Genomic DNA, 15180 nt, shown 5'->3' on the forward strand with positions numbered 1-15180 from the left:
CTGCCACGTGAGACAGCCCTGTGAGGAGGTCATGTGAGTGACCATAGAAGTGGATCCTCCTCTAGTTAAGTCTTCAAAGAAGACTACTGCCCTAGATAATAACTTGACTGGAACCTCATGAGCCAGAGGCATTCAGCTATGGTATGCTCAAATCCTTGACCCTCAGAAACTAAGTTTACAGCTTACTCTGAAGTTTTATAATTATCTCATATGGATTAGCACTGGTCCACAGCCAACATTTTGGGTGGCACTGGTATAAATAGCTATATATGGAAGATTACAGTTTTCATTTGAATGAAGGTAAGAAATTAAAGCACAGTAATGAACTGAACCAACAGAATAACTGATGCCAAATAACTTTTTCCCCTAGAATCTATGCAAGGAAAAAAGAAAACATTTTCATTTTAGTTATATTTCAACTAAAATATAAACTTCAAGAGGGCAAAAACTGCTGAAGTGCTAGGCCATTAGACCTGTTAATTATTAAATGTTTGTTGAATGAACAGATTAATATACAGACAAAAATAATAATACATCAGTTAAGTTTTTATAAATGGAATAATTGTAAAAGTTAACATTTGGATCCTATAGTATTTTACATGCATGATTTAATATTCATTGGAGATGAGGAAACAGAGGTATGAATTTAGTAGGTACCTTGGATAAGGTAATATAGTTAATAATTGGCAGGTTTAGGATTCTATTTCAGTGGCTTTAACCCATTTATGCTGGAGGTTGCAAATTTTTTGTGTGAAATATCAGACCTTGACCATGACCTCGAGCAGCAGGATACAAATAATTCCCACAAGCTTGGCATTCCAAAAATGGAACATTAGGTATAAATGAGTTAAAATCTCACATTTAACCACTACCCTATAAACATGAAGAGGGTAAATACAGTTAGTGAAATCATACAGAAAAAGAAGAGCAGTAAGACAGTAGCTTGATAATAGAAGTAATATGAGTGGTATGAATAATAGACAAAATATACATTCTGTAACAAAAAATGTGTAATTTATTTTTAAATGACATGATTTTTACAACTTTCTAAAAGTCTTAAAATGAAGAATATGAAACAGTGAGAAGAAAACGAAAATAAAACTATGAAAATAAAATGTCCATTCAGACTTAACTAAAAACCATGGAATTGTTTAAGAAATGCAAATAAAGGCTGGGTGCTGTGGCTCACACCTGTAATCCCAGCACTTTGGGAGGCTGAGGTGGGCGAATCACCTGAGGTCAGGAGTTCAAGACCAGTCTGGCCAACATGCTGAAACTCCACCGCTACTAAAAACACAAAAATTAGCCTGGCACAGTGGCACATGCCTGTAATCCCAGCTACTCAGGAGGCTGAGGCAAGATAATTGCTTGAACCCAGGAGGCAGAGGTTGCAGTGAGCCTAGATCACGCCAAGGCATACCAGCCTTGGTGACAGAGCGAGACTCCATTTCAAAAAAAACAAAAAAGAAGTAGAAATAGATTCAGCTTTTTCAATACCCTCAAATGTGAGAAACATAAAGAAAAACAGATTTTGGATCAACTGCAGATCTTCCCAGTAACCCAAAGGGTAATTTCTTCAACAATCTTGGCATCTAAAACAGCTCATTTTCACCAGATATTACCTAACCTAAAAACCGAAAGATCAACAATCAAGAAAAAAGAGCCCTATATTTCTATTTAAAGGAAAAGGGAAAGTAAAGGGAATGCATTATTCATAAAAAGAAAGTTTTTGTTGTTAGCTATTTCATGCAAATTTGAGTGAACTAAGATTTACTGCAGAATTTACGCTGATAGTTCTACTGTATCTCCTAGAATGTAAGACTGGATGTGAAGGGCACGATTTCATCTATGTGTACATGTTTATACTTAAATGCCTCTTGTAAGTCCTTATATAATTGAAATATATTAAGTATTTTTTACTCTGTTTCAAGGTAAAAGATCTCTATATACTCCAGTATACATTTTGATATGTTTATATATATATATCACAAGATTATAATCTGTGTACTTGGCTCTTCGTATCCATGGGTTCCACATTTGTGTATTCAACACACTGTATATCGAAGAAAATTTTTAAAAATCTGTGAACACGTACAGACATTTTCCTTGTCATTATGCTCTAAATAACAGTATAACTATTTATATAGCATTTACAACTATTTGCATAATATATGCTGTGGAACAATATAACAAGTACTTATACAGCATCCAAACTACGCATCTATGGTTTGTATGTGTGTGTTCCTCTCCAAATCTCATGTTGAAATGTGATCCCCAGTGTTGAAGTGGGGCATAGTGGGAGGTGTTTGGGTCATGGGGATAGTAGGTCATGACCTACAACCCTCATGAATGGCTTAGCACCCTCCTTGTGGTAATAAGTGAGTTCTTGCTCTGAGTTCACAAGAGATCAGGTTGTTTAAAAGATTGTGGCACCTCCCCAACTCTCTCTTTTGTGCCTGTTCTCTCCATGTGATGTACCTGCTTCCCCTTTGCTTTCCACCATGATTAGAAGCTTCCTAAGGCCCTTACCAGGAGCAGATGCTGGCACATGCTTCCTATATAGCCTGCAGAACTTATAGCCCATAAGTCAAAATAAATCTCTTTTCTTTATAAATTACCCAGTCTCAGATATTCCTTTAAAGCAATACAAATGGACTAACACAATTAGGTATTCTAAGGAATCTACAGATGATTTAAAATCTATGGAAGAACAGATGAAGGTTATATGTAAATACTATCCCATTTTATATCAGGGATTTGAGCATTCATGGATTTTGGCATCTGTGGGATATCCGGTAACCAATCTCCCAGGGACACTAAGGGATAACTGTACTTACCTAATGTCATGAAAATACATAATTTTATATTTTATAATATCTATTTCATTACATTCTATTTTTTTTAAGAGACAGGATCTTACTTTGTTGCCCAGGTTGAAGTACAGTGGCACATTCATACCTCACTGTAACCCTGAACTTCTGGGTTCCAGTGATCCTCCTGACTCAGACTCCAGAGTTGGTAGGACTACAGGTATGTGCCAACATGCTCGAATTTTGTGTTTTTTTTTTTTGGTACAGTAGAGTTCTTGCTATGCTGCCCACGCTGATCTCCAGCTCCTGGCCTCAAGTGATCCTCCTGCCTACGCCTTTCAAATTGCTGGAGTTATAGACATGAGCCATCATGCTCCACTCTCTAATTTTAATACAGCATCAATGTTTATACTGATGATAAAAGTTCATGCTTGCTACAAAAATTTATATCAGAATGCATAAAAGGAAACAAACAAAATAAATATATCATGCAACCATCCAGAGAGAATGATCATTAATAAAATATTTTGGGATACTTCATTACTTTCTTCTATGTCTATTTCCCCATACATTTTATACAAAAATGACATCATCCTATTCATACTGCTTTGTAACCTTTCCTTAAACATGGAATTATTTTTATTTAAATAATTATGGAACTATAGAATCATTTTTTTCTTCCATAATTTTTTCTACTTATATGCAATATAAGTATATCATCTATATACTTTAGACGTATTTGATTTCATCCTACACATAGTTTTTTAGTCTATGTTCTTTAAGACTGTATGAAGGGAAATTTTCCATGCCATCATGATGTGTCTGGGCATCTGAGTTTAGCCATTTGGGGATGGCTGAACTTTAACTTCTTGCTTCAAAATCTTTGTCTGAAAGTACCAATATTCTAACATCATTTTTTTTTTTGCTTTTTTTCTTCATTTTTCTAACATCATTTTTAATGAATGTACAGTATACACTGTATTGTTGAACTATATTTTATATAACAGACCGCTAATGACAGCAGTTGTTTCTAATTTTTCTCTATTATAAAAAATGCTGGGATGAATATCTATGCCCATAGATTTTTAGGTACTGGTCTTAATAAGACAGACATTTTAAAAGCAACACATGGAATTCTTTAACAAGTAGTCTTCTTACCTATCAGCCTGCCTGTTTATCTATTTCATTGCAAAACGATTTTGAGATACCTTGTAAAAAGAATTAAAAATAAAAGTGAAAGTAAAACTACCAGGTTAAGAGAAGAAAAGCAGGTATGTCAACAGCAAAGTGTAAATAGTTGACCTAAGAATAAAACTATACATACACACATATACACGTGTATGTACAGGTGTATATACATGACATACATATATATACATATGTATGTTTTCTTTTTTTTTGAGACAGGGTCTCACTCTGTCACCCAGGCTATATTCACACAATCCTCCCACCTCAGCCTCTCAAGTAGACGGGACCACAGGCGTGCACCACCAAGACCAGCTAATTTTTATTTATTTATTTATTTTAGAGGTGGGGTCTCACTATGTTGCCCAGGCTCAAGCAATGTTAAAGGCGGGGTATCACTGTGTTGCCCAGGCCCTAGAACTCCTGGGCTCAAGCAATCTTCCTGCCTTGGCCTCCCTAAGTGCTGAAATTAGGGGTGTGAACAACTGCACCTGGCCAAAACTACATCTTAAGATTTCCAACAACTGGAATAAAAAACATGTTTGATCACATAATTCTTTTTAGTGGGAACAAAACAAAGCATATCCTCCTTGGAGATGTTTTCATGTCATGAATTATGTATTTAAAAAGCCAAATTTAATACATGATATCTTTCATCACCATCCATATCAAATACAGAAACAAAATCAAAAGGGTTATCTTATGGTTTATGTTTATGAACATTAAAACTCAAATCAGACTGAGAGATTAACTTAACAAACCTAGCTGACTCTCTTTATCTACTGTAGATACCTCTATCTTTTACATCAAAGAAAAATAAATGGCTTTAGGTTTTAAAATATTCACATTAGGCCAGGTGTGTTGGCTCACACCCGTAACCCCAGCACTTTGGGAGGCTGAGGCAGGGAGATCACTTGAGGCCAGGAGTTCAAGACCAGCCTGGTCAACATGGCAAAATACGTCTCTACTAAAAATACAAAAATTAGCTAGGTATGGTGGTGCACACCTGTAATCCCAGCTACTCAGGAGGCTGAGGCATGAGAATCAGTTGATCCTGGGAAGAGGAGGTTGCAGTGAGCTAAGACTGTGCCACTGCACTTCAGTCTGGTTGACTGAGGGAGACTTCGTCTAAAAAAAAAAAAAAAAAAGAAAAGAAAAGAAAAAAATCACATTAAATCAGAAGTTTATCTTCAACTGTTTAAATCATGCTTTCAAAATACCATGAAAAACATTTCTAAAAAAGAAATTAGGAGCCAAACAAAAAGGCACCAAATCAACAAAAGGATGATTGGATCAAGTTTAGTTTACATAGTAATAAAGTCTTATTAATTAGGTGCTGAGGTTTTTTTGTTTTCTAAGAGAGAAAAATTTCCCCTCTCATTTCCTTTTCTGAAAATGAGAGCTTCCTAAATCTTGTTTTTGTTGAAGTCAAAGCAGTAGCAAAAGTGATTTCTCTTTACAATACTGTTAGTGGTTTCTTCCCTTTTCTTTTTTTAGAGACAAAGTCTCGCTCTTCCCTTTTCAAAATAGAGCCAACCTCTCTAAAATTGAACAAAAACGAAACACAGATAAAAATGGAAAATACGAAATTCTATAAAGATTGGTCATATCTACTACAAAAGCTAAAAACATGCATATATAAATAGTAACTAATATTTTCCAACAATTTACCATACGCCAAGCAGATACTAAGTGCTCAAAAAGCATCCTCTCATTGCTACTCATGATTACTCATTAGTTTAGATATTTCAATAAAGAATCTTTAATAAAATACATAAGGAAATTGAGGTTAGAGAATTTATGTAATTCACCCACGATCACAAGAGGTACCCAGGCTAAAACTCAAATCTAGATTCTGTCTCCAGAGCCCACATTCTTGATCAGTATGCCAAATAAATAACTACGCCTAAGATGCCAGTTTAATTTTATCTTCATTCTCAAGTGACGATATTGTCATCAGATACAGAATTGAATTGACAATTTTTTTCTTTCAATACCTTAAAGATGTTGTTCCATTGTTTTCTAGCCTCTATTATTTCTGTTAAGGCCATGATCACTTAAATTGTTGTTCCCTCTATGTATGTTTTCCTATTTTGAGAAAGTTGTGGCCATTATTATTATTTCTTCCTCTTCTGACCATCTCTCTCTTACCTCCTTTTGGAGGTTCAATTACCTGTTACTCCTGTTATTTCTCCTTTACAATTGTTCCACAAGTACCTGAGTTTCCTTTTCAGTTTTTTACTCTTTTCCCTTACTCTTCTTCATATTGGTTATTTTGTATTGCTCTATCTTGGTACTGATACACCAATCCCTATGTCGTTTCCATTCTGCAATTAAGTCCATCTAGTAACATCATTTTGATTTCAGATATTGTATTTCTTAGTTCTAAAGCTTCCATCTGATTGTTTTACATTTTCCTTTATTGCTGGGATTTCCTTTCTTTTTAGTGATATGAACATATTTCTTTACTTCGTTAAGCACAGTTTTAATAGTTGCTTTAAAGTCTTTGTCAGATAGTTACAACATCTGGATCATCTTGGGGCTATCTCTGAAAATAGTTCACATTTTCCTGGCTCATATATCAAGTAATTTTAGATTATATCCTGGATATTGTAAATGCTATGTTGTGAAAACTCTGGATTCTGTTATCTCTTTCTGACGAGTGTTAATATTTTGGTTTTAGCAGGCAAATAAACTCTAACTGAAAATTCTCTAATGTCTGGTGAGGGGAGAGAGACTCAGATGTCAGTTCAGACTGCTTTCAATTTGCCCTAAGCATGCATGTACACTATTCCAGTCAGAGAGTCAGGTGAAGCTATTATATGGCATTTAGAATTTCCACTCTCTGGATCTCTGTTTTCCTGGGTTCCTTCTCTACTCTTCAGTAGCTCTGGCCCTCTTCCCCTGGTTCTTTTAAACAGAATAATGGTGAGTTTTCTAATGGAACATTAGTTATGCCATACTGTTCCTGCCCTCAGGGCAAAGCTGCAAAGAATGAGAATCCTGGTCTGGCGCAGTGGCTCACGCCTGTAATCCCAGCAGGTGGATCACAGGTCAGGAGTTCAAGACCATTCTGGCCAAAATGGTGAAACCTGTCTCTACTAAAAACACAAAAATTAGCTGGGCATGGTGGCGCATGCCTATAATCCAGGCTACTTGGGAGGCTGAAGCAGAATTGCTTGAACCAGGATCGGGGAGGTGGAGGTTGCAGTAAGCTGAGATTGCACCACTGCACTCTAGCCTGGGCTACAGAGCAAGACTCCATCTCAAAAAAAAAAAAAAAAAAAACTCTCACCTCTCACTCTCTAAGGGCTATTTTGTCCAAGTTTGATAGCCTCTAAAATCTGTTTCTCGTCCCAGACCCCTCAAGTAATTGATTTTTGTATTTTTTCTAGGTTTTCAGCCATGTGCAGGAGCTTACTTCACCATACTGGAAGTAAAAGTTTCTCAAAAATTTAAAAGCAAATAAACTTATACATAATTTAATTCATATTCCTAAAGTACGAAAATAACGTTTGCTCCCCAGTGTGGCTATTCCACATGTTTAAACAGATGTTTGCTGACAGCACTGACTTTTCTCCAAGATCCAAAGGGAAGAGAGCAGTCAATTAAACTCCAGTCTCTTCTAAAATTTTAATCCTATATGGGTTTCAGATGGGTTAACACACTCATTCAAACCCTCAAGTATTTAAGGGAGGCACTTGGGACTGACTCATTTCCTAGATTTAAACCTGTTCAGTGAACTGTCCACCCCTGCCTTCAAATACAAAGATAAAACAGGTTATTGTATTCTCCATGAGCACATCCTCCTACTCCTGCTTCCTCTCATCTGCCCTTTTTACAACCTGAACACTTTTTTTTTAGATGAAGTCTCACTCTTGTCACCCCGGCTGGAGTGCAGTGGCTCAATCTCATCTCACTGCAATGTCCACCTCTTGGGTTCAAGCAATTCTCCTGCCTTAGCCTCCGGAGTAGCTGGGATTACAGGTGCCTGCCACCACACCCAGCTAATTTTTGTATTTTTAGTAGAGACGGGTTTTCACCATGTTGTCTAAGCTGATCTCGAACTCCTGACCTCAGGTGATCTGCCCCCCACCTCAGCCTCCCAAAGGGATTCCAGGCTTCAGCCACTCGGCCCGGCCTACAATCTGAAAGTTTAATCTGTCTCTGACATGCAGCAAAGATGCCCTCCTCACCTCCCCAGCATTCTCATTATGCATATATTTAAATTGTTTTCTATTTTTCAAAAACACTCCCTAGTGAAAAAAAAAAAAGGCTTAAATTCTCAGGCCTTCTTTCAAGAACATAACCTACAACACTTACTGCTTAAATCATGTATCTGTTTAACTTTTGGATTCTCATTCCACAACAAAACTAGCAATAATCCCTAGAAGGAAGCAAAGGCCTTTGCAGAAAGCCTTTGTCTCTGGAGTTTACAGGTATTTCTTTACACATCTTTTCACATATCTGCCTGAGGGCTAAGGTCAGTATTACTGCCTATTAGACATTGATCCCCTTGACTTTACTTTGGTCCTTGATAATTATCTTAGATTGCAATTTACACAGGATGGTTCTACTACCAACAATTTCTACAGTGCAATCTACATGACAGACATACCTTTCTTATGTGGAAACCTGAAAAATGATTTTAATACTTTAGATATTTCTAAGAAAATGACTTTCAGATATCCCAATGGACAAGTATTTATTAAATACATCATATATACAAATTTCTATTTGTAATGCAAAAAATTTTACTAGATTGGACAAAGATAAATCAACTTGTAGTATATTAAGATGTACTTTGGATTCGGGGAGATCCAAGATGGCCGAATAGGAACAGCTCTGGAGTACAGTTCCCAGTGAGAACAATGCAGAAGGTGAGTGATCACCGCATTTCCAAACGAGTTATTACTGCCCTCAGACCAGGAGATTCCTGGGTTGAAAAACACCACGAGTTTCCAGCACAGCTGTTTCATATGGTGCAGCAGGTTTCCGCACAAAAACTCACATAAATCTGGGCGGCCATTTCAGCTGGCATCTGAAATGTATGGGAGACACAGCCACCCATTCAACTGAAAAAAAGGGGGCTGAAACAGGGAGCCAGGTGATCTTGCTCAGCGGGTTCCACCCCCACAAAGACCAGCAATCTGAAATACTCTGGATTGAAAGTTTCATAGCAAGTGCAGCTGGACCTGGGATGGTCCAGGTCTGTGGGGGAAGGGTGTCTGCCATTACCGAGGCAATCAGCCATTACTGAGGCAGTCTGCAATTACAGAAGCAGTCCGCCATTACTGAGGCAAACCGCCATTACTGAGGCAGTTCTAACTATACCTCTATAAACAAAACGGCAAGGAAGTTGACACAGCAGCTGGGCAGAGCCCGTGGAAGTTCAGCAATGCCTCTGCTGGCAGACTGTGACTAGGTTACCTCCTCGTTGGGCAGGGCATCTATGAAAAAAGGCAGCAGCACATCAGGAACTTATAAATAAAACCCCACCTTCTCAGGACAGAGCACCAGAGAAAAAGGCAGTTATGAGTTCTACTGCAGCAGATTTAAACGTACCTGCCCAGCAGCTCTGAAAGAAACAAAAGAGCTCAGCTCAGCACTTGAGCTCCTATAAGGGTCAGACTCCTCAAGCAGCTCCCTGACCCCTGTATATCCAAAGAGACGCCACATAAAGGAGAGCTCAGGCTGACATCTGGTGGTTATCCATCTGGGACGAAGATAACAGAAGAAGAAACTGGCAGAAACCCTTACTGTTCTGCAGCCATCGCAGGTGATCCCCAGGCAAGCAGGGTCAGGAGTGGAACTCCAGCAGTCCTACAGCAGAGGGGCCTGACTGTTAGAAGGAAAACTAAAAAACAGAAAGAAATAACTTCATCATCAACAAAAAGGACATCCAATCAGAGACCCCATCCAAAAGTCACTGACTACAAAGACCACAGGTAGATAAATCCACAAAGATGGGAAGAAACCAGCACAAAAAAGATGAAAACTCCCAAAACAAGAACACCTCTCCTCCTCCAAGGGATCACAACTCCACACCAGCAAGGGAACAAAGCTGGATGGAGAATGAGTCTGATGAATTAACAAAAACAGGTTTTAGAAGGTGGGTAATAACAAACTTCTCTGAGCTAAAAAAAAAACATGTTCTAACCCAATGCTACAAAACTAAGAACCTTGAAAAAAGGTTTGACAAAATGGTAGCAAGAATAAACGGCTTAGAGAAGAATACAAATGAATTAATGGAGCTGAAAAACACCACACAAGAACTATGTGAAGCATACACAAGTTTCAGTAGCTAAATCGACCAAGTAGAAGAAAGGATATCAGAGATTGAAGATCAACTCAATGAAATAAAAGAGAAGGCAAGATTAGAGAAAAAAGAATGAAAAGAAATGAACAAAGCCTCCAAGAAATATGGGATTATGTGAAAAGACCTAATCTATGTTTGATAGGTGTACCTGAATGTGATGGAGAAAATGAATCCAAGCTGGAAAACACTCTTCAGGATATTATCCAGAACTTCTCCAACCTAGCAAGGCAGGCCAATATTCAAGTCCAGGAAATACAGAGAACACCACAAAGATACTCCCCAAGAAGAGCAACTCCAAAGCACATAATTGTCAGATTCACCCGGGCTTAAATGAAGGAAGAAATGCTACAGGCAGCCAGCGAGAAAGGTCGAGTTACCCACAAAGGTAAGCCCATCAGACTCACAGCAGATCTCTCGGCAGAAACCCTACAAGCCAGAAGAGGGTAAGGGGCAGTATTTAACATTCTTAAAAAAAAGAACTTTCAACCTAGAATTTCATATTCAGCCAAACTAAGCTTCATAAGCAGAGGGGAAATGAAATCCTTCATGAACAAGCAATTCCTGAGAGATTTTGTCACCACCAGGCATGCCTTACAAGAGCCCCTGAAAGAAGCACTAAACATAGAAAGGAACAACCAGTACCAGCCACTCCAAAAACATAACAAATGGTAAAGAGCACTGACACAATGAAAACTGTGTCAACTAATGGGCAAAACAACCAGATAGCATCAAAATGGCAGGATCAAATTCCCACAATATTCACCTTAAATGTAAACTGGCTAAATGCCCCAATCAAAAGACACAGACTAGAATATTGGATGAAAAGTCAAAACCCATTGGTGCGCTGTATCCAGGAAATCCATCTCACATGCAAGGACACACATAGACTAAAAATAAAGGGATGGAGAAAGATTTACCAAGCAAATAGAGAGCAAAAGAAAGCAGCGGTTGCAATCCTAGTCTCTGATAAAATAGATGTTAAACCAACAAAGATCAAAAGAGACAAAGAAGGGCATTACATAATGGTAAAAGGATCAATGCACCAAGAAAAGCTAAGAATCCTAAATATATACACACCCAATATAGGAGCACCCAGATACATAAAGCAAGTTCTTAACAACCTACAGAAAGACTTAGACCCTCACACAGTAACAGTGGGAGACTTTAACACTCCACTGTGAATATTAGACAGATCACCGAGACAGAAAATTAACAAGGATATCCAGGACTTGTACTCAGATCTGGACCAAGCAAACCTAATTGACACCTACAGAACTCTCCACCCCAAATCCACAGAATATACATTCTTCTCAGCACCACATCACTACTCTAAAATTGACCACATAACTGGAAGTAAATCACTCCTCAGCAAATGCAAAAGAACAGAAATCATAACAAACAGTGCAATCAAATTAGACCTCACGATTAAGAAACTAACTCAGAACTGCACAACTTCATGGAAACTGAACAACTGGATTTTAAATGTTAACTGGATGAACAATGAAATGAAAGCAGAAATAAAGATGTTCTTCAAAACCAACGAGAACAAAGACACAATGTACCAGAATCTTTGGGACACATTTAAAGCAGAGGAAAATTTATAGCAATAAATGTCCACATGAGAAGCAAGGAAAGATCTAAAATCGACACCCTATCACCAAAATTGAAAGAGCTAGAGGAGCAAGATGAAAAAACTCAAAAGCTAGCAGAAGAGAAGAAATAACTAAGATTAGAGCAGAACTGAAGGAGACAGAGACACAAAAAAAACCTTCAAAAAAAAAAATCAATAAATCTAGGAGCTGTTTTTTTTTTAAAAGATCAACAAAACAGACAGACCACTAGCCAGATTAATAAAAAAGAAAAAAGAGAAGAATCAAATAGATGCAATAAAAAATGATAAAGGGGATATCACCACCAATTCCACAGAACTACAAACTATCATCAGAGATTACTACAAACAATTCTGCACACACACCAGTAAACCAATAAACCTGGAAGAAATTAATAAATTCCTGGACACTTGCATCCTCCCAAGCCCAAAACAGGAAGAAGTCGAAACCATGAATAGACCAATAACAAGGGCTGAAGTTGAGGCAGCAATTAAAAAAAAAGCCTACCAATCAAAAAAAGCCCAGGTCCAGATGGGTTCACAGCTGAATTCTACCAGACATACAAAGAGGAGCTGGTATCACTCCTTATGAAACTATTCCAAACAATCCAAAAGAGGGAATCCTTCCCAAATCATTTTATGAGACCAGCATCATCCTGATACCAAAACCAGGCAGACTCAACAACAAAAAAAAAAACTTCAGGCCAATATCCATGATGAACATAGATGCAAAAATCTTCAATAAAATACTGGCACACTAATTGCAACAGCACATCAAAAAGCTTATCCATCATGATCAATTAGGCTTCATCCTGGGGATGCAAAGCTGGTTCAATATAAGCAAGTCTATAAACATAATTCACCACATAAACAGAACCAAAGACAAAACCACATGATTATCTCAATAGATGCAGAGAAGGCCTTCGACAAAATTCAATAGCCCTTTATCCTAAAAACTCTCAATAAATTAGGTATTGACAGAACGTATCTCAAAATAATAAAAGCTATTTATGACAAACCTACAGCCAATATCATACTGAATGGGCAAAAACTGGAAGCATCCCTTTGAAATCTGGCACTAGACAAGGATGCCCTCTGTCACCACTCCTATTCAATATAGTACTGGAAGTTCTAGCCAGAGCAATCAGGCAAGAAAAAGAAATAAAGGGTATCCATTTGGAAAGCAGGAAGTTGAATGGTCTCTATTTTCAGTAGACATGATTGTATATTTAGAAGACCCCACTGTCTCAGCCCAAAATCTCCTGAAACGGATAAGCAACTTCACCAAAGTCTCAGGATACAAAATCAATGTGCAGAAATCACAAGCATTCCTATAAACCAATAACAGACTTAAAGAAAGCCAAATCAAGAACAAACTACCATTCACAATTGCTACAAGGAGAATAAAATACCTAGGAATACAACTAACAAAGGATGTAAAGGACCTCTTCCAGCAGAACTACAAACCACTGCTAGGAAATAAGAGAGGATATAAACAGATGGAAAAACATTCCATGCTCATGGCTAGGAAGAATCAATATTGTGAAAATGGCCATACTGACTAAAGTAATTTATAGATTCAATGCTATCCCATCAAGTTACCTATTACCCTCTTCACAGAATTGGAAAAAAACCACCTTAAACTTCATATGGAATGAAAACAGAGCCCACATAGTCAAGACAATTCTAAGCAGAAAGAACAAAGCTGGAGCCATCACGCTACCTGACTTCAAACTATACTACAAGTCTACAGTAATCAAAACAGCATGGTACTGGTACCATAATAGAGATATAGAGCAGTGGAACAGAACAAAGGCCTTGGAGGCAACACCCCACATCTGCAACCATCTGATCTTTGACAAACCTGACAAAAAGCAGCAGTGGGGAAAGGATTCCCTGTTTCATAAATGGTGTTTCATAAAAGGATTCCCTGTTTCATAAATGGTTAGCCATGTACAGAAAGAAGAAACTGGACCCCTTCCTGACCTCTTACACTAAAATTAACTCCAGATGGATTAAAGACTTAAACATAAGACCTAACACCATAAAATCCTAGAAGAAAACCTAGGCAAAACCATTCAGGACATAGGCATAGGCAAGGACTTCATGACTAAAACACCAAAAGCTCTGGCAACAAAAGCCAAAAATAGACAAGTGGGATATAATTAAACTCCAGAGCTTCTCAGCAATAGAAACAACCATTAGAGTGAACTGGCAACCAACAGACTGGAAAAAAAATGTTTGCAATCTACCCATCTGACAAAGGGCTAATATCCAGAACCTACAAAGAACTAAAACAGATTTATAAGAAAAAAACAAACCCATTCAAAAGTGGGCGAAGGATATGAACAGACACTTTTCAAAAGAAGACGTATATGACACCAACAAACATATGAAAAAATGCTCATCATCACTGGTCATTAGAGAAATGCAAATCAAAACCACATTGAGATACCATCTCATGCCTGTTATAATGCCAATCATTAAGAAATCTGGAGACAACAGAAGCTGGAGAGGATGTGGAGAAATAAGAACACTTTTACCCTGTTGGTAGGAGTGTAAGTTAGTTCAATCATTGTGGAAGACAGTGTGGCGATTTCTCAAGGACCTAGAAATACAAATTCCATTTGACCCAGCAATACCATTACTTTGTATATATCCAAAGGATTATAAATTGTTCTGTTATAAAGACACATGCACATGTATGTTCACTGCTGCACTGTTTACAATAGCAAATACTTGGAACCAACCCAAATGCCCACTGATGATAGACTGGACAGGGAAAATGTGGCACAGATACACCATGGAATACTATGCAGCCATAAAAAACGATGAGTTCATGTTGTTTGTAGGGACATGGATGAATCTGGAGACCATCATTTTCAGCAAACTGATACAAAAACAGAAAATCAGACACTGCATGTTCCCACTCATAGGTGGTGTTGATCAATGAGAACACATGGACACAGGGAGGGGAGCATCATACACTGGGGTCTGTTGCGGGGGAATAGGGGAGGGACAGCAGGGGGTAGTAAAGTTGGGGAGGGATAACATGGGGAGAAATGCCAGAAATAGGTGATGGGAGGATGGACGCAGCAAACCACATTGCCATGTAGGTACCCATGCTACAATCCTGCATGTTCTGCACATGTACCCCAGAACCTAAAATTCAATAGTATATATATATAATAAAAATAATGAAATTTTTTTTAAAAAGGAATAAAAATAAAGACGTGCTTTGACCTTTAAGTTAAAGA

At 37.8% G+C, this 15180-nt stretch overlaps 1 protein-coding gene across 9 annotated transcripts in view; it reads right to left on the bottom strand.

Annotated features, from left to right (window-relative positions):
* POLK (DNA polymerase kappa) overlaps positions 1–15180 on the bottom strand; it is an 88295-nt gene that overhangs the window by 68646 nt on the left and 4469 nt on the right. For 2 of the 9 annotated variants that reach the window (XM_078365323.1, XM_078365327.1), the window contains exon 2: positions 9561–9852. The exons of the other annotated variants lie outside the window; for them this stretch is intronic. The gene's annotated coding sequence lies outside the window, so the exon portion shown is untranslated. The remainder of the gene's footprint in view (positions 1–9560; positions 9853–15180) is intronic. 9 annotated transcript variants of the gene reach the window in all.

This window comes from Callithrix jacchus, chromosome 2, assembly GCF_049354715.1.
Source record: "Callithrix jacchus isolate 240 chromosome 2, calJac240_pri, whole genome shotgun sequence".
NCBI classification, from domain to species: Eukaryota; Metazoa; Chordata; class Mammalia; order Primates; family Cebidae; genus Callithrix; species Callithrix jacchus.